The sequence below is a fragment of the Tiliqua scincoides genome, chromosome 1 (assembly GCF_035046505.1).
Source record: "Tiliqua scincoides isolate rTilSci1 chromosome 1, rTilSci1.hap2, whole genome shotgun sequence".
NCBI classification, from domain to species: domain Eukaryota; kingdom Metazoa; phylum Chordata; class Lepidosauria; order Squamata; family Scincidae; genus Tiliqua; species Tiliqua scincoides.
Window position 1 is genome coordinate 48668783 of NC_089821.1, and position 20144 is coordinate 48688926.

The window sequence follows — 20144 nt, forward strand, 5'->3', positions numbered from 1 at the left end:
GCTTGCTGCTTGGCTATGCAGAATCGTGGGTTGTGCTTTACGACCACTGTAAAGTATGCTGTGCTTCTGGAACAAGAGTTCCAATGGTTCAACAAGCCTTTAGGACTGGGCCGTCAATCTTTGAGTAGTCTCCTATAGACTTTATAGCCAAAAAATACTGACTTACTCTCACTTTACTGTTTATGGACCCTAATCCTCTTTCTTTCTCTTCCTAGCCTCCCTTCATTCCCCAACATTCCCCTTCCCTTCTTTCTTCTTCTGCTTCATTGGCTGCCCTGCCCAGCCCTTCCCTTCAGTAGCATAGCTAATGGGGTGCAGGGGGTAGCAATTGCACCGGGCACCAAGCTTTAGGGGGGCAACATGCTGAGCTTGACACTAGTGACCAAAATTGTGAAAATCTTGGTATGTATGAATAATACCTTAATGTTATATATCATTGGAAAGGTAATTTAATGCAGAATGCAATGAAACAAACTGCACTAGAACACCTGTATTCTATCGAAAGTTATGACCAATTAACCAGAAAATGAAAACACCACTGTCTTGTGGAAAAGTGAATTTGCTTAACTCCAAACTGACCTATGAGACTGATCGTTCTGAGTGCCAATGAGATGTTATTATGATACAGTATGGAACCAATAACTTTTTATTTATTTACTTAATTATATTTGATTTTTGTCATGTGGGGGGGGTACAAAATCTTCTTTGATCCCAGGTAGCCTTAGCTATGCCACTGACAGGGGGGAGGCAGCAGAGCAAGTTGGTGGTGAGCTGCTGGGTGGAGGAGGTGGGTTCCTCCCAATTTTCACTTTTTAAAAAGCCCGGGTGTGATGTCACTTCCAATTGTGACATAATTTCTGGGGCACCATTTTGAGCTTGGCACTGGGCTTACACGATAATTAGCTATGCCACTGCTTCCCTCTTCCGTTGTGGGTTTGGTTCATGGCATGATTTTAAGTCCTTTTGTGGCGGCGGGTGGCAGCATTTTAAAAATAAAGCTTGTTAAACAATTGAATAACTAATGAAAAGTCCCACACTGGTTGAGGCTTCTCTTTGTCTCCTGTGAGATGGGAAATCTTTGGCATGCACATAGAGGGGTTGTTGCACATGTACAGCTCTTCAGACTTTTTGGATTGCAGTCACCCACTCAGTTTCCCATGATCCACAAAGCACTCTTTCGCAGTCCCTGATATGGGCCATAATATGTTCCATGATTGTAATCATGTTTTTAATGTGTACAGCTGACTCAGTTCTTTTTTCCTTTTTTTTAAACACACTGGGAAAATGTTGAAGGTGACTTTTGCCTGTTCATGTGAGCTAAGCTGAGGCCTTCTAACAGGGAGAGAGTCTGCTAGCAAGGAATTCTGTAAATAAACAAGTGTCTTGGGATGCCCCCTCCCAAGGTCTGAGGTTGGGTGTCTTGCAGACACTTGGCAGCAGGAACAAAACCATCAAGAGAGGGATTGTTTGTTGCTGAACTGATTTTAATAACAGATGAGCGTTTCTGAGCAGGAAGAATTGCACATATCCCTTGGGATTTGTCTGGGAGAAAAATTCTTTTTATGGAAGGGTAAAGGAATTTTTTCTTTGCAATGTAGAAGTTGATGCCTGCAGACTTGTTCTGCAAGTCTAGAACTAGACTTTGTTCTAGCCAACAAAGAAATGCAATGTAGTTTCAAAAAAAAACCCAGCCAAATTGAAAAGCAAGATTGCAGCTACCTGAAAAGATACAAGCTCCATTCTGGCTGAATTCTGGCAGATAGTATTGCTCCAGAAGTGTTGCAGGATGCCATATATGATGCTGGCAACAGGCCTGCCTAAAGAACCATGCTTGGTCCAATTTGGGGCAACTTCACAGTTTCCACGATAAATTCAATTGCGCTGTGTTTTTCACAGCATATATAAAGTGTAGATATCATACATGAGTTTTTAAGCATCTGTGTACATGGATCTGGTAATACAGGCACAAACAGGGTCCCAGAACACACTTACACATTTATTTAAGGATACACAACTGTACTTTTCATGTTTGCTGTGGGAAATACTGGAATACTGCAGCAGCTATGTTTGTTGTGTGATGCTGCCTCTACTTTATTTAGGACAATCTAAAAAGAGTTTTAGTAGCCACTTTGTACTGAATTTGCTGCTGTTGGGCTCTTCAAGTATTTATTGTATGCAGTAAATATGCAAGTAAAGGACACATGAAAATGTAAATGTGTTGATATGATTCTACACATTCCTGTGCCCCCAATAGTGAAAGCTGAATCAGGACCCTGCTTGGTGTGTTCAGATTATCCCAAAGTGGGAAGAGCTGGTATTGTTGTCTCATTATGGCTGAAAATTGAATAATTTTTTTAAAAGTTGGATGGCCTCTTTTAGACATGTTTCTGTGAATTATTCTCAGTAATGCTAAGCTGAACATTAGAGGTAGATCACATATGCACGTTTATCACTTAATGACTGCAGCAAATTATGATACAGGTATAAAAGCTCATCGATTCTGCTCTTATTTTTTAAAATGTACAATTACTATGTTATTCTCTTCATAAGAGCCAGTTCCTATGTCTAAACGGACATGGTCCATTGGTAGTTTGAGTGGGTGATGCATTGAATGTACATGCTCATCATTTGCCTATTTAAGCTGGTCAAATTAATCTTATCTTTGCTCTTGGCTACCCTACAATGACCACAAAACTACATAGAGAATCATGAGATGGACGTGCACACAAGCAGTGGAGCTTTTATGTTCTTTGCCTGAGCAACTTCCCCTGCTCCAGATTAAACTCCAAGTTTAAGAGCAACTTCTTATGTGCTTGGACTTAGGGAAGGGCAACAGCAGAAAAAAAGCAATTAAAGAGATGGGTGCCCTCTAAAGCAGCTAGACAGGGGCTTGTTACAACATGGCCACAGTAGATAATAGGTTTTCCAGTTTCTCAGCCCCTATTGGAGAGGACATGAAAGGCAAGCCAGTGGGGTTATCCTGGGCAAAAATAAAAATAAAATTGTCATTGGCAAAGAAAGCTTGGAGAAGTTCATACTTCCTTTCTGCCATTTTGTAATGTCTGCCTCTCCCCCCCCCCCCCAAATTTTCTGCAACTGAGCATTTCTGGACAGGCAGTTTTACTCTGAATCCTTGTATTTGCTCAAATTTGGATGATATGGGGAACCACACTTTCCATCACAGCTTGAAGAAAGCAATACTTTTTTCTTTCTTTTTTAAAAAAACCAAACATAACAACAACATCAGTAACAGGTATTTATATACCGCCTTTCTGGCCATTGGATTGCTCCTTTGGCTTTATTCATGGACAGGCTTTCTCTAAACTGCCAAAGGAGTTTTTACAATGAGCAGAGAAGTTCTATCTTTCAAGAACTGACCACATTCCAGGTGGATCTTCTCACAGTCTGGTCACATTCTGGCTGCCATTTCCTCCCACACTGACAAAGAGCTTCAGAGCCAGCTTCTTTTGGCTCTCTCCCAAAAGAGCTCTGCTCAGCTTGACAAGCTCTTGCCATTCCCCGGGCTTCCGATGACCTTGAACAGGTGACCTTCAGATGATATTTTCAGGCATAACAGCAGCTCTACCCTCTAGATCAGACCTCCTGCCCAAAAAAGTGATTTATTGTATTAAAATGTTGTTTAATGAAAAACCAGATAACAACACACATCAAAAGGAAAAGCAGAGAAAAAACCACAATGGATAAATAAATGAATTCAAGATGGTTCATATATATATATATTTCTAACATTGTAACACCTTTTTCACACATGTGGGAGAAATACACTTCAGGCACTCTTATGTTTTAAGAATGCTCTAGATAGGATGCTCTAACTAAACAATAATTTGCTTAATCTTTGAGCACATCAAACTTCAACTACTTGAATTTTTAGCTGGTTGGTTTGATTGCTGTTTGCTGGATACCTCTTGAGCAAAATACTTCATTATTTAGAGAGGCAGAAATTCCAATTATGTGTGGAGACAGAAAACAAACAAGGCATAACTTAAAATCTGTGCAGTATGGTTTCTTGCTCAGACTTCATTGTTCTGACCAGACTTGGTTTCAGTGCCCTTTGTGAGTTGGGTGTCCTTACACCTCTCTATTTTTCTCTGTACAAAATGTCTGCATGAACAGGCTTTGTCTGGGATTTTTGGCACTTTCAGGGCTTGGCTGTCTCCAGAGTACCACAAGAATAGACTTCATTGTGCCAGGTTAGGGCCCAATCCTATCCAACTTTCCAGCACCGGTGCAACTGAAATGCAGCCCCAAGGTAAGGGACCAGATGTTCCTATACCTTGAGGAGACCTCTGTGACTACCTCCCCACCACACGATGCAGTGCACACCCCATTGGCATGGCTACACTGGTCCTGGAAAATCAGATAGGATTTTCCGGTGCAACTGAAATGCAGCCCCAAGGTAAGGGAACAGAAGTTCCTATACCTTGAGGAGACCTCTGTGACTACCTCCCCACCACACGATGCAGTGCACACCCCATTGGCATGGCTACACCGGTCCTGGAAAATCGGATAGGATGGGGCCCTTAGTTGTTTAACCTCTGGTTATAAACTCTAACCAGAGAGCAGAGCAAGAGGAACAGCAGCAGAAAGACATGAAGCATAATACAAATTAAATGTTTCAGAACTACATGAGGAAATTTACCTTGACAATTTCCAGTTTTGCATAAAGTTGAGTTAAGATTGAGTTAACCTTTTGCACAATCCTGTGCTAAACTTGCTTTCTTCTAATCTGTAATGTTGTAAGAACTCCTGCAAAAGGGGGAGGGAATGTGCATTTTCTTCTCTTCCTAGCTGTTAAAACTATAGGGAGAGAACAACACAGATGCCCTTACTCTTCAGATCTCATTGCTCCTGGATGGCATGTCTGTAGGAAGTGTTCATGAAATGTCAGTGGCTCAACAGGCCCTGGATTTGAACTAAGCACTGGATTCTTGTCCCAGAGTGTTCCACAGCGGTAGCCTAGAGTTGTTGGAAAAAGTCACTCTATTTCTATTAACAACCCTTTAAATTGGTTTTAGAACTGCACAATTAACAAGGCTCTTTCGTCTCATTTATTAATAAAAATAGATGTTCCTCAGCTGTGCACATCTGGACAACAGATATGACAATAGCAACTATCCCTCACTTCTTCCCTTTATCACCCCTTTCCTTTCTCTCCTCTCCCCATGGCCTCAGTTTAGTTTCTGCCATAAATATTCAGAATTTACAAATTCCTCTCTACAAGTTAAGAGGATCAAGAACAAGTAATGAATCTGAGTGTTCTCCCTTCCTTTTTACCCATGGATTTAATCAACTATAGTTTGCAGTTCCATCTGAACTGACCAGCTATGGTTTGACTGAGCCCTTCTCCAAACTAGGATCACAAAGCATAGTTTGATCCTGGTTTGTAGTCCTGGTTTGGAGAGCTGTTTCAAACTATAGTTTATCAGCTGGACATAATGGCAAAATAAAGTTTGCTAGGAAGTTGTATTATGTAAAGTTGCACATATGATGGAAAGAGGGACTGTTCAGACCATCACTTTTTCACTATCTTCCAAACCATGGTTAGGAGGATTGTTGGCATGCAGCCAATATACGCTGTGACTCCATTTTAAATTAGCTGTCTCTCAGATGCCTTTTGGACTTTCTTCCATATGCATATACATGAAAACTTCCATGTAGCTGCAAGAGCACTTTAAATGACTGAGCTGTGTGACTAAGATTGTGGGAGTCTTGTCATAGAAATGCTATCCCATATATGGCATTTCCCTTTATGAAAGATCCATGAAACTGGGGTCTGCTTTTGTGCTTGGGTAATTGAAGTTACAAGTGTATATAGCTACTCATGGTTAAGCAATTCCCCTTGTAACTGGAAGTAAAGGGCACCTACAGAATTCATGAAACAATAGATATTTCCTCAAAGGTTTTGGACCTGTCCCGATATCTATGCAAGGTACACACTTGATTGTGTCATGAATCTGAAAACAGAGTATCATTTTTAGAAATGCTGTTGTATGACTTCCATCTTGTCCTTCATTTGCTCATTTAAAATCTAAGGAAACTATGGAAGGCCCCCTCTTGGAATGATTTGTTATATATTCTGGGATGTTGGAGCAAGAGCTCCTACATGATAGCCCAGAGCTATCATTGGTCATGTGGGGCATGCCTGGAAGCAACAAATCATTCTAAGAGAGTAAGGGCGCAATCCTAAGCCCTTATGTCAGTGCTTTCCAGCACTGGCATAGCGGTGCCAATGGGACAAGTGCTGCATCCTGCAGCTGGGTGTCACTCGCAAAGGTCTCCTCAAAGTAAAGGAATGTTTATTCCCTTACCTCAGAGTAAGGGCTGCATTGCCCTTATGTCAGTGCTGGAAAGCACTGACATAAGGGGTTAGGATTGCACCCGAAGTTTTGTTAGATTTAAAATGGGCAAATGCAGGGCATGATGGCAGTCATAAAGAAGCTGTTAGCATCTTGTGATGTGAACACAAGAAGTGATGGCATCTTGCCTTGATGGCTTTAAGAGGGAATTGGACAAATTTCTGGAGAAGTTCATCACGGGTTACAAGTCATGGTAGGTATGTGCAAGGTAGAGGTGGGTTGCCTCTGATAGCCAGGGCAACCAGGATGCAGGTTGTGTCTGTTGCTTGTGTGTTCCCTGAAGCATTCGGTGGGCCACTGTGAGATACAGGAAGCTGACTAGATGGGCCTTTGGCCTGATCCAGCAGGGCTCTTCTTATGTTCTTATCCTATTCTTTCTCCCACCTGTCAAAGCAGTGATGCTGCAACCCGTGGAGGGGCAGTTGTGGAGGTCTCCTCTGGTTTGTTCCCTTGCTCATGGGTAAACCTTGGCAATATGGAGGGGTCTGCTTGAGGTATATGTGGATCTGTGCTAGTAAATTCGTGGAAGCAGATCCGTGTGGACCTGTTTGGCAGGATCAGGTCCAGAAAGGGGACTATGATTCAGTGGCTGCCACTCCTGCTGAACCCGCTCCCTTTCCAGACTTAGGGCTCAATCCTATTCACTTTCCAGTGCTGATGCAGCAGTGCCAATGAGGCATGCACTGCATCCTGCTGTGGGGGGACAGTCTCAGAGACTTCTTCAAGGTAAGGGAAAATTTGTTTCCTTACCTTGGGGCTGCACTGCAGTTGCATCATTGCTGGAAAGTTGGATTTGATTGGGCCCTTAATCCCAATCTTTCCCCACTCCATTACTTCCCTGTTCTGCCTTCCCCCACTCTGTTGCCACCTCATCCTGCCCCCCCACCCTGCCCCGCCTTCCCTGTCATCCTACCTGTTTCAGTAGGTTGCCGGCAATCCTCTGGTGCATGGGGGAAGGCTCTGGTCTTCCTGCCAGCACTCTAGCAGCATGTGAGTTCACCCACTGCTGGCATGCCTTTTACAACTGCCACAAGGCATTCATGTTCCTATGGTGGTACAGCTTGAATATGAATGGGCTATAAGTGTGCTTCCTAAAAATGATACCCTGTTTTCAGGGTTTTCAGTAGCTTGACCCTTACTTGGATTTGGACAACTGCAAATGCTTCAATTAGTTTCTTTTCCTGATAGAGAACAGGTAGAGAAAAGGCAAACTTGCCCAAGTCTGAAGAAATCTGGTTAGCATTAACAATGTTTAGTGTTGGTGCAACGTAATGAGATCGTCCATTGAAAACTGCCTCTGGGGACAAGTGCTTCCATGGTTAGGGGTTATCATTTGGGGACCACAGTGCCTATAGCATGCTGAAGGAAAAATGACCTGGATTCATCTTAGGGCACAATCCTAACCAGGTCTACTCAGAAGTAAGTGTTATTTTGTTCAATGGGGCTTACTCTCAGGAAAGTGTGGTTAGGATTGCAGTCATAGTTATGCAAGGTCCTATAAGAACTATTTCAAGATTCCTGCATTTTGCTTGATTGTCCAAGGCCCCTCAGCTTGAGGCCCATACAGAATAAAAGAAGGCAAGAACAGAAAGGAGGTGTTTTCACTGAGAAATGGCAAAATCAGCCAGACATTTTACCTCTAGTGCCAGCTGCCTAATAAACTTTAAGATAACGATCTGCTCAGTCACCACAGGTTGTATAAACTTCCTAGCTCACATTTATAGCCGAATATCAAAAAGAACCACACAAAAAAAGAGCTGTAGCTCCGTAGTGCATTTTCAGTTCAAAGTGACTGCAGTGCTAGCGGGTAAGATCATCCTGTGTAAATAAACAGAACGCTATCTTATTGGACAACCAGCCTGGCAGCCTGGAGCATTTCCATGATGTATCTCAAGAAGGGAGTCGCAGGAAGTATTCATGGGGGGGGGGGAAGAAGGGGAAAGAAGGATTGCTTTTTTGCTTCTTTGCAAGTGCTATATTGGTAGCTGTCAGCTGTGGGTCACACTCCCACAGCCTGCCAGATTTAAGACACCTTCCCATTATCCATTCCCCTCTTCCCTGAGTGGCAGATCCTTAGAAGGATGTTGAGGAAAAGCTGGAAAGCAGTTTGCGATATGACATGAGGAGCTGCCCCTCTAAAAGAAGAAATCAAAGCTCCTTCTCAGGTATGCTGAAGCTCTTTGATGTGCCTAATTAGCTCTTTTTGAATCCAAGCCATGGTGGGCAACCGATGTCCAAGTTTCAGGTTTTTTTTTGTTTTTTTAAATAAGATAGTTGAGCCAAGGGATGAACATTTAACCTGAAGCTGTTATTTATCTTTGAAAATCCAATTAGATTTTTGAGCGAAATGTGGAAAACAAAACTTTGGTAGACTGGTAGTTTTACATTAAATACAATAAGACTGCTAAAAAGTTGTATTCTTCTAGACCAGGGGTCTCCAAACTTTTCGGCCAAAGGGCCACATCAAATATTTGGCATGGTGTCGAGGGCCGGAAAAAAAAAGAAATATAAAATTTAAATAAATACATTAGAGATGGAACTTAGATGAATGACTGAAATGAATGAATGGGCTCAAATGTCCAGGATTTCTCCAAGCACCAACACAGCCCAAGAAATAAAGCACACACACTTGAATGGACCCCCATTCCCCCGCCCCACAAGCACAACTCTGGTTGTGTTTGGTCAACTGGGCCAGAGGCTCTCAGGGGATCAGAGGCTGGCAGCGGGCCGGACAGAGGCTCTCCGTGCAAAAGAGAGCAAAAGAGAGCGACTAAGATGATTACGGGGCTGGGGCACCTTCCTTATGAGGAAAGGCTACGGCGTTTGGGCCTCTTCAGCCTAGAAAAGAGACGCTTGAGGGGGGACATGATTGAGATATACAAAATTATGCAGGGAATGGACAGAGTGGATAGGTAGATGCTCTTTACACTCTCACATAATACCAGAACCAGGGGACATCCACTAAAATTGAGTGTTGGGTGGGTTAGGACAGACAAAAGAAAATATTTCTTTACTCAGCGCGTGGTTGGTCTGTGGAACTCCTTGCCACAGGATGTGGTGCTGGCGTCTAGCCTAGACGCCTTTAAAAGGGGATTGGACGAGTTTCTGGAGGAAAAATCCATTATGGGGTACAAGCCATGATGTGTATGCGCAACCTCCTGATTTTAGGAATGGGTTAAGTCAGAATGCCAGATGTAGGGGAGAGCACCAGGATGAGGTCTCTTGTTATCTGGTGTGCTCCCTGGGGCATTTGGTGGGCCGCTGTGAGATACAGGAAGCTGGACTAGATGGGCCTATGGCCTGATCCAGTGGGGCTGTTCTTATGTTCTTATGTTCTTATGTTCCGTGGGCTGCATCTGGCCCTGGGCCGGGGTTTGGAGACCCCTGTTCTAGACCACAGACTGACAGAAACCTTTGAAGCTAAGGGATTGCATAAGGTCTGCCCTGTGCCCTGAAGAATAAAGAATCCAGTTCAAAGAGGAGCAGATATGAAAGATTCTACTACAGTTTTCATACACTACATTTCCTGAAAATGCTGGGTGTGGCATGGAACTTTTAGGATCCTATCAAAACTGGTATGCAAATAAAAAGAAATCAGAGAATTTGGTTGCTGTGTCTCATTGTCATTCCCACTAGGGGGAGTGGTGTGTATGTTGCACACATAGGACAAAGAGGAACCTTGCAGGCTTTCTGAGGCTTTATATGGAGCTTTTAAAGCCTTCAAGGACTGTCTTCAATTAACTTTCCAAAGAAGGAAGTCTCCAAGGCCCTATCTTACAGTTTAAAAGGTTTGGACTTGCTTCTGCTCCCATTAAATTCCTGTCAAAGTTCCCATTGAGTTCAATGACTTTCAGATCAGCTCCGTTTTGTTTCCATAGCATCTCTGTATAACCTTCAGTAAAATAAATCAAGATTATTTTCTTCTGTATGCTGCCTCCAAGTTTGCTATGGTGCATAGGTGCCAGGCATTAAAGAGGTTGCCACTTAAAACACATTTTGAAGTAGAAAAGAACGTGTTTACACTTGAAAAATAAATTATGACAGTATTGATGGAATCAACAGGACTCTTTTTGAAATTTTACTTACGATAATTCTTGCAACTGGGAGAGAGGTAAACGGACTGAATTGTGTGCCCAAGGTAGAAAATGCTCTATGCTTCTTGGAGTTAGATTTGCTGCTGCTCCATAACTAGAATTGCAATTCCTTCACCTGGAAATTAAATTCCTCTTTTAGTGTTAGTATTTTTTTTAAAGCTCTTTCCTACTGTAACTAAGCTGAAACAATCACATATGTCTCTCCTGTTTCCCCTTGCCTCTCTCCACCTTCCCCTCAGTTGTCTCCCTGTTTAGTTTGTAAGCCCCTGAGGGCAGGGACCTGTCTTTTTGCTCTGTGTAAATTGCAACATACAGTGACAATGCGATATCAATGAAAATTATGAATATACATGAACACTGAGGCAGGGCCAGCCCATACAGGAAGCAGATGTTGCAGTTTGCATCAAACAGCAGGTGGTGAGGAGAGTGGTGACTTCTCCCCAAGCCTGCCACCACCTCCTTCCAGCCCGCCTCAGATGGATCCATATCAACCTGCTTTCCCTATGCACTCACCTAGTTCCTTTCTTGTGTGGTCCTTTTAACATAAAGGGACTGCATGACGAAAGACTGTGAGAGGGTAAGGGAGAAGACAGAGGTGTCCCAAGAGTGGGTTTCAACCAGTACAGTGCTTACCTTTAGCAGCATTCCAGTTGTTTGGGTGTGTGTGGGTGTGTGTGTGTGATGTAATGATGTAATCACATTGCCCCTGACCTTCTGGAGTTTCTCATTGTATTAAATGAGAAAAACCTGCCTCCAGACTATCACCATTCAGTGATTTTCAGCTTGCTCCGGATCCATTCACTTGCTGGAAAGCGGCAAAAACATGATCATAGGCAAGAGTGCAAGTTGGTTGGACCTGGAGTGGGCCAAAGATTGCCAAACAGAGCCTTGGGTGATGTGGTATCACCCCTTCTGAGGGTGTCACCCTGTGTGGGCTGCATGGACCTGTTGCGATGCCGCTGGAAGTAGATCACTACTGCTTGTGGAGGCCCCCCAATCTGTGGACAGTGGCAATCTGCTTCCCTGTTCACTTCTTTTCAGCCCCTTAAAATAAAAATAAAACAAAGTGTGGGAACATGCTGGTTGTTTGCATGGGAAGAAGCACAGTGGCTACATCTGTGTGTGTGCATGCATGCAGGGCACCAGCAGAGGAGGTTCAGGGATGGCATTGGGCCATCTGTGCACTGAAGCTTATCAGTGTTCCTTAATTGAAAGATTTGCCACATACCTAATATTTGAATTGATTATTCTTATTTTTAGAAATTGAAGGTTTTTTTGGAAGATTAGAGACAGACATAATGACCCTTTCAGTACCACTGTGTTCATGGTTTTTGAAACTTTTATCCAATGAATGTAATTCCATTTCCCTTCCCTACTTTAAATAGAGTTGTAGGTAAATCTCGGCTGCTGTGGAGACCTAAATGCAAACCTCAGTGATGGTCCCAATCTAGCGACGGCAAAATTTCCAATTTCTGTTAAAATGAGTGGCAGTTGCTCACCTTGACAGCTTTTGGGTGAATCTGTGCATCTCTCGTTGGTTTTAGTCCCATGCTTCATGGGCTTGTACAAATGTTCTAGGTGGGACTGTGATACCTGAGAAATGATAAATAAGTTGCACAGGAGGACCCTTGGGTAAATAAAAGATTGGATTATAAGACTAGCATGGGTAAATAGAAAGCAGGAAATGCATCTTGTCCTCTGCCACTCCATAGCATGCAGCTATGTTAAGTTTTTTTTACTTAACCCCCAGTAGGCTGCTTGATTGCCTATAGGTCACCTTGGACCTATACCAGCCATTTTGCTGATGTAGATACGAGGAGGGAAACTGGTGCAGCAGCTGGAGAATGAGGAGATATGGTCTTTTGCACACCAGGGCCACTGAGATCTAACCCTCTATCTCATTCCCCATCCCTTGCCCTCCCTCAGTCCTCCCTAAAACTCCCCCACCCTCCCCTGGAGCTGCTGCTGCAAGCCTGGTATTGCTGCACTTTTGTGGCAGCATCCCAGAAGTGCATGACCATGGCCCGTCTTTTGCACTGCCATAAAGTGCCTTGAATTGCTGGAACAATAGTTCAGGCAGTACAAAGCCTTGATAGGGGTTGGTGCCTAGTTGTACAGCTCATTCTCTGCAGCAAACCCCAAAATGAGACAAAAGTATGCTTTTGCTTATTTCTTATGCAACCATTTCCAGCTCTTTGTCTTGTTATGCATGCCTAAGTAAGTCGCCTTGACTTTATTAACTGATTGCACAAATGACAACTGTAGCCAAGTACGGACAAAGCAAAGACAGAGTTAACTTATGTGGAATGTGACGTGCGCACTCCAGTGAGTGATCTGCCCTGGAAGCAGGCAAGTTCTGGCGGCATGGCTGGGGCTCATTTCACGTTCCTTTCTCCTTCCATCCTGACTCATGTTTTTCTTCTCAATTACTAAAGGATGATGAAAGAATACTGGAGACCCTGCTTGATGACAATAAACTTCTGCAGAAATTAAGCAATTCACAAAATCCCAGATTAAGCAACAAGGTAAGCTTCTCAGTTGTCCCAATTTTGGCGTGGAAAATTGTATTCCACTCCATCATGTATTCCATTCCACATGTGCCATCGTGGAGTGGAATCCTGGCTATTGTATTCCACTCCATCATGGCGCTCCGGCCAGTGGTGTAGCTAGAGGGAGAGCAAAGCACTAAGTTTTGTAGGGAGACTCACAACAGCCTGTAGGCAGCCCCTCCCTTCCCCTTTGGAGTCATTCTGGGTGGTGGGAGCAAAATGGGGACGTATGCCTGGCCAGGGCCTCTGAGAGGAATTTCATCAGGGGGCACAAAGTTTCTTTTGGGCCACTTTGCAAAGGGGGAGGGGTGACAGGAAGCGGAAGAGGGGCAGTGAGGGGCAAAACAGGGTGGGGGGAGGGTAGAGACAGCTGGAAAAATCTTTGGAGCCCAGGTCTACCAACCCATGTGGCATCAGTAGTGTCTCCAGCATCCCTAATAGTGGTAGTGTCGGTGCCAGCATCCCGTGCAGGCAACAAGTTGGAGTAGATAGGAAACCGTAAGATCCCAGGAAATTTCTGGGCCCCCCCTTTTGACCCTGGGTCTGGTACAAATTACCCCCTTTACCCCCCCCCTTTGAAGGGGAGGGAGAAGAGTGTGCTTGCCTGCCGCCCTGAGGCTCCCTGCCAAACTTAGTGCTTCGCACCCCCTCTAGCTCCGCCACTGGCTCTGGCTGTGAAGCCTGCAGTGTGTGGCAGGCAGCCGGCTTCTCTTGCACCCATCCACACGTGCAATCCGAGGAGGACAGTCCTCGCACTCTGCATGTGCGGGGAAAGTACCTCGAACATGATGTCATGGCTGAGAAGGCGTCCCCTCCTCCGGCTGCAGCCAGAGCGCCTTTTCCCAGGCTGGCTGGCTGGCTGGCTGGCTGGGGGGAGGAGGCGCAGGAGCCGGAGGGAGAGGCACGCGGAGTGCTGGGCGCCTCCCAGAGAATGGGGACTGTGTGTGAGAGAGAGTGCGAGTGATCGTGGTCTCCATGACGACGGACCCCGCCAGTGCGCGCTCTCTTTCTGCAAACACTCGGCTGGGAAGCTGTGCAGGGGAAGGTCAGGCGGAGGAGCTGCAGCAGGTACTGGGCGGAGGCGCGCCAAGGAAGGTGCCCCCGAGGAGCGAGCGCGCGCGCGCGCGCTTGCCTGGGCAGTCCGAGAGCCAGCATGGCGTGGCCGGGGGAGCGCCGCTGGTGTCAGGTAAGGGGACCCTTCGCTGCTGCCTTGACTCCCCCCTCCCCCGCCCCTGGAGCGCGTCTTCCGAGCGGTGCGCCTGCAGTCCCAGCCTGCGAGCGGTGATGTCATTCGGGGGGGGGGGCTTGACTCTTGTGCTGGGATTCCTCCTTTCTCCATACCAGACAGAGAGAGAGTTTTCTGGAGACCTGCAGGTGGCACTTGGCTCGAAAGCCAGCCCCGTCGTGGGGAGTGCCTGGAAGGTGAGGCTTCTGCCCTCGCCAGCTGTTGCTTTGCTGTCGACTGAGAGCCCCATCCTAGGCAGGTCTACTCAGAAGTAAGTCCCATTCTAGTCAATGGGGCCGACTCCCAGGAAAGGGTGGAGAGGATTGCAGCCTCACAGCCCAAGCCTAGGCATGTCTACTCAGAAGTAAGTCCCATTCTAGTCAATGGGGCCGACTCCCAGGAAAAAGTGGAGAGGATTGCAGTCTGAGTTGGTTTGCTGGGGACTTCGGTTTTGCTGGTGATGGATGCGCATTCTAGTGCGGGGACCAGACTTGAGCCTGCACTTGAGAGCTACTCATAATATAAGGGATGATGTCCTGTTTTGAGCTACTCATAATATAAGGGATGATGTCCTGTTTTCTTGCTGACACTGCTTCTTTGAGAGACTTTGCTTTTCCAGACTTGTGCACCTGGTTGGGATAGGTTATTTTCATGGCTCGGATTGCCTGCTTACTACTGACAGGATGGTTGAAACAAAGTTCAATAGAAAAGGAATTCCTTGGTGGTGGTGGTGGTGGGGGGGGGTTTGAAGGAGACTTGGACTGCAGTCCTAAACACACTGACCTGGGAGTAAACCTTAATGAACACAGCGGAACTGACTTCTGAATAAAGATGCTTATGAAGACCGTTTTGGGTTGGTTTTAATTTAATTCGTCTACATGGCATCCTTTCATTTACAGAACCAGGGGACATCCACTGAAATTGAGTGTTGATAGAGTTAGAACAGACAAAAGAAAATATTTCTTTACTCTGTGTGGTTGGTCTGTGGAACTCCTTGCCACAGGATGTGGTGACAGCATCTGGCCTGGGCGCCTTTAAAAGGGGATTGAACAAGTTTCTGGAGGAAAAATCCATTATGGGTTACAAGCCATGATGTGTATGTACAACCTCCTAATTTTAGAAATGGGCTATGTCAGAATGCCAGATGCAAGGGAGGGCACCAGAATGAGATCTCTTGTTATCTGGTGTGCTCCCTGGGGCATTTGGTAGGTCCGCTGTGAGATACAGGAAGCTGGACTAGATGGGCCTATGACCTGAGCCAGTGGGGCTTTTCTTATGTTCTAATGCACTTCCAGGGTAATTTTATAATCTGCCCCGGTCTTTTTAACAGGAGCACTTTGTGCAATCTGGTAATTTTTGGTGTGACATGTGCTTTCTTTGTTTTTAATGCAGTGCTTTCCTGTGGTCAATTTTCACTGACTGCAAATGTAAGCAGTTGCAAAATGTTTAATTTGAGAGAAGCAACTAAAGGTTTAGAAGAGCCTCAATCTGTGCCTTCTGTGGAAAATGTTGATGTTCTGGTGTCTGTCTAATGAGATTAAATAGTCTTGTCTCATCTTGAAAAAGTTCCTGTCTAACATATGACTAATAGCACAGTCCTGTGCATGTTTACTCAGAAGTAAGTCCCTGTGTTTAGTGGAGCTTACACTCAGGAAATTGTACTCAGGATTGTCACCTTAAGTACACTGGGCTGACATGATAATTTGAGGCGATTACTGTTACTCATTCTAGAGAGATCAACTGAGGATAGGGGCCCATTATTCTGAGGTTTCTTTGAAGATGGGGTTTGTATGAAGATCTGATCTTCAAATTGTCTCTCTAGCAACTTCTGTTGGGACATATGGGCTTCTTGCCAGTTGAACACTCTGAGGCAGGGGTGGGCAAGCATTTTGGCCTGGGGGTCATATTGGGGAATAGAAATTGTATGGAGGGTCATAATATATACTTCTTGTTACAATTTCCATCATAACTGATTCCAGCTCTGTAAAGAAAAAATGGTGTTTGAACACACAATATTCATTGTCAATTTGTTTATTTGTTTGTTTGTTTAAGGCAGTGCTCATTTTTTAATTGGAAGAGTTCTGAGGAGGAAAATAAGAAAGGAAAACTTCCTGCTCCCCCCCCCCCTAACTTGCACTGTCCCCCAGAAACACACTTGCTTCTGCTTAGTTCTGGCATGGTAGGTCAGTGGGTCACATGTACAGAGCATCATGGAATGAGGCTGCTACATTTGGGCAGGCAGCACCAGAAAGGACTGAGAGTTAGGTTGTTAGCTATGGAAAGGCAGCAGTAGGAGGGTGGGGGGTTGGAGGCTCTTGCAAACCAAGTCTGGGCCTTTGCTTGCCCAGCTGTACTTTGAGAGCTGGAGCCACTGACTACAAAGCCTTCCCCTTTTGTTTTTCCTAATGGCCTGAAGCAGAATATTTTCTACATATTCAAATCATTCAAACTTCTTATATTCTGTAGAGTCATGTGCTGCTTCCAAGCTTGATATCTTCCTTATGGAGAATATGGAAAATAAGAAGTTTCAGATAACTGGGCTTCAGATAACAGGGATGTGGGGAAGGAGAGTAGGGGTTTAAAGATTACTACTTTTTAACATTTGTGGCATCACCAGGAGTTTCCCCTAGATTTTAATCAGGCTTTTGTTAGCCTCAATTCCAGTTTTTGGAGAACCAGGCTGCAAGCTTTCAAGCTTCCTTCTTGAGTTTCTCAAACAGAGTGTCTTTTGTGTTCCAGCACACAATGAAAGACACTTCTGATTTGGCTTCTGTATGCATGCTAGAATAGTTCGGACATGCTAATGGTGGCCTTTTTGTGCTTTCTGCTGGTGTGACTGTGAGAAAGAAAGTATCCACAGACTGAATAGGATAAAGGTATTCCAGAAGAAAGACCAAATTTGTTTCTTATTTATTCATTTATTAACAATACTACCACCATGGCTTGCCACATTTTTAAAATAGACTGCTGAAAAACTAAGCACAAAACCTCAGTCTGATCTGATCTGCCCAGCGTTAAATTCAAGAGATGGGAACAGAATGTTACCTGATGTAATTGTGCTATGATATGTACACAGTGGTTTATAATTGCCCATAGTGAAGCAGTGCTCTGTGACACAATCTACCAGTGTTTTTCTCTCCAAAAATTAATCACCACTTTTTTTTTCTGTTCTCAAAAATCAAACAACTTCATTCAACCAGTACTACAGTTGTTGATGGAAATGTTTAGAGATTTCTATTGTTTTTCCATGAACTAATTGGTAGAGAGAAATGTAACTATTTCTCAGTTATAACCACTGCCTGACCCAGAGTGTAGGTGTGCTATGGTAATTAGGTTTAAGTTGGTTAAGTTGGTTTAACTTGGTTGGTTAAGTTGGTTTAATCCTCTTGATGCCAAGGAGCCCGAACTTCAGTAAATTGTAAAACGTGGATGTTGAACCTAGTGATATCATTTTCTGTGTGCATGGTGATTTATAAGAGAACACAATTTCTGGTGAAATGATAAACTCTGAGGGATGGCTTTCATTGCCCTTGTTTCTGCAAAGGATGTCCTAGATCTAGAAAAGGTTCAGGAAATCACAACCAAATCAGGACAGATTTAGCCTTTGGGGCTTTAAGGTTCAAAGCTGTCCATGTCTACTCAGAAGTAAGTCTCACTGTGTTCAATGGGGCTTACTCCCGAAAGAGTGTGTATAGAACTGCAACCTTAGTGTGGGGAAAAAATAGGGGTGGCACATGTTAGACATTTACAAAATTATGAACAGTTTGTGGAAAGAAAGGGAATAGAGAATGTTCTCTCATGATGTCAGAACTTGGGGTTACTTAATGAAATTGAGGAGATTCAGGATAGACAAAAGAATGTGCTTCTTCACATGACATGTAATTGATACAGAAGTCATGCTGTCAGGCTGAGATGATGGTCATTAGCTTAGGTCAGGGATCTCTAAACTTTTTGGCCGAAGGGCCACATCAAATGTCTGGCACAGTGTCGAGGGCCAAAAAAAATAATTAAATATAAAATTTAAATAAATACATTAGAGATGGAACTTACATGTTGGCAACCTTCAGTCTCGAAAGACTATGGTATCGCGCTCTGAAAGGTGGTTCTGGAACAGCGTCTAGTGTGGCTGAAAAGGCCAATTCGGGAGTGACAATCCCTTCCACACCTGGAGCAAGTGCAGCCTGTCCCTGGTCTGTCTCCCTGGCTATGAGCCTTTCTTCTTTGCCTCTTAGCCTCAGACTGTTGGCCAAGTGTCTCTTCAAACTGGGAAAGGCCATGCTGCACAGCCTGCCTCCAAGCGGGCCGCTCAGAGGCCAGGGTTTCCCACTTGTTGAGGTCACTCCTAAGGCCTTCAGATCCCTCTTGCAGATGTCCTTGTATTGCAGCTGTGGTCTATCTGTAGGGTGCTTTCCTTGCACGAGTTCTCCATAGAGGAGATGCTTTGGGATCCGCCCATCATCCATTCTCACGATATGACCGAGCCAACGCAGGCGTCTCTGTTTCAGCAGTGAATACATGCTAGGGATTCCAGCACGTTCCAGGACTGTGTTGTTTGGAACTTTGTCCTGCCAGGTGATGCCGAGAATGCATCGGAGGCAGCGCATGTGGAAAGCGTTCAGTTTCCTCTCCTGTTGTGAGCAAAGAGTCCATGACTCGCTGCAGTACAGAAGTGTACTCAGGACGCAAGCTCTGTAGACCTTGGTATATTCCGTCAGCTTCTTGTTGGACCAGACTCTCTTTGTGAGTCTGGAAAACGTGGTAGCTGCTTTACTGATGCGTTTGTTTAGCTCGGTATCGAGAGAAAGAGTGTCGGAGATCATTGAGCCAAGGCACACAAAGTCATGGACAACCTCCAGTTCATGTGCAGAGATTGTAATGCAGGGAGGTGAGTCCACATCCTGAACCATGACCTGTGTTTTCTTCAGGCTGATTGTCAGTCCAAAATCTTGGCAGGCCTTGCTAAAACGATCCATGAGCTGCTGGAGATCTTTGGCAGAGTGGGTAGTGACAGCTGCATCGTCAGCAAAGAGGAAGTCACGCAGACATTTCAGCTGGACTTTGGACTTTGCTCTCAGTCTGGAGAAGTTGAAGAGCTTTCCATCTGATCTGGTCCGGAGATAGATGCCTTCTGTTGTAGTTCCAAAGGCATGCTTCAGCAGAACAGCGAAGAAAATCCCAAACAAGGTTGGTGCAAGAACACAGCCCTGATCAAGATGGAACTTAGATGAATGAATAAATAGGCTCAGATGTCCACGATTTCTCCAAACACCAACACAGCCCAAAGCACACACTTAAACAGACCCCGTTCCCCCACCCACAAGCACAACTCTGGTTGTGTTTGGTCAACTGGGCCAGAGGCTCTCAGGGGATCAGAGGTTGGAAGGTCTGGCAAATAGAAATTGGCACAGAAGGCAAAGAGCTGGGATAGAATCTTTTCCCTTACCGTGCTTGCTTTTTATTTACCAGGATAGAGAGCATTGGAATTCCCAATGATAAATAGCATAGTTTAAGAGTGTCAAACTTGTATAGTGGGCCAAATAGCATTCATGGTGCCATCTGAGTGACATCATTAAGCAGGAAGTGACGTAATTAAGCAGATGATGACTGAAAATAAGCACTTAGTTCTCACATAGAAACTCTTCTCTTCTGATGGCAATTGTGTCAGAAGAGAAAATGTGTAAATCTTGATGTTTTCAAGATATGGGAGAGGCCAGTTATCATGCAGGCCACTCTTTCAGCAGCTGTGCTTCTGGTGAGGTGTTGCTTCACAGCTCAGCTGCTGCTGAAAGGGTGACCGATAACTGGGCTCTTCTGGCACCTCTTCCCCTATAGCATTCCCTGCCTTCTAAGGCCTCTTTCTGTCTCTTGCTCTCAGAACCTCAGAAGAAGCAGAACTAGT

General features: G+C 44.7%; 1 protein-coding gene and 1 long non-coding RNA gene across 4 annotated transcripts in view; one reads left to right on the forward strand and one right to left on the reverse strand.

Annotated features, from left to right (window-relative positions):
- The window catches only part of DENND2B (DENN domain containing 2B), a 190128-nt gene that overhangs the window by 25124 nt on the left and 144860 nt on the right, over positions 1-20144 (forward strand). The window contains exon 2 of one of the 3 annotated variants that reach the window (XM_066639857.1): positions 12907-12996. The gene's annotated coding sequence lies outside the window, so the exon portion shown is untranslated. Of the gene's footprint in view, positions 1-12906; positions 12997-13902; positions 14207-20144 lie in introns of those variants that run through there. The other 2 variants (XM_066639856.1, XM_066639858.1) reach the window with 2 other exon arrangements.
- Positions 3273-13884, reverse strand: LOC136662975 (uncharacterized). Its single transcript, XR_010794997.1, has 4 exons — positions 13799-13884; positions 11971-12064; positions 10464-10586; positions 3273-3603 (listed from the first exon to the last, which is right to left on the reverse strand). It is a non-coding gene; the product is annotated as an uncharacterized lncRNA (long non-coding RNA).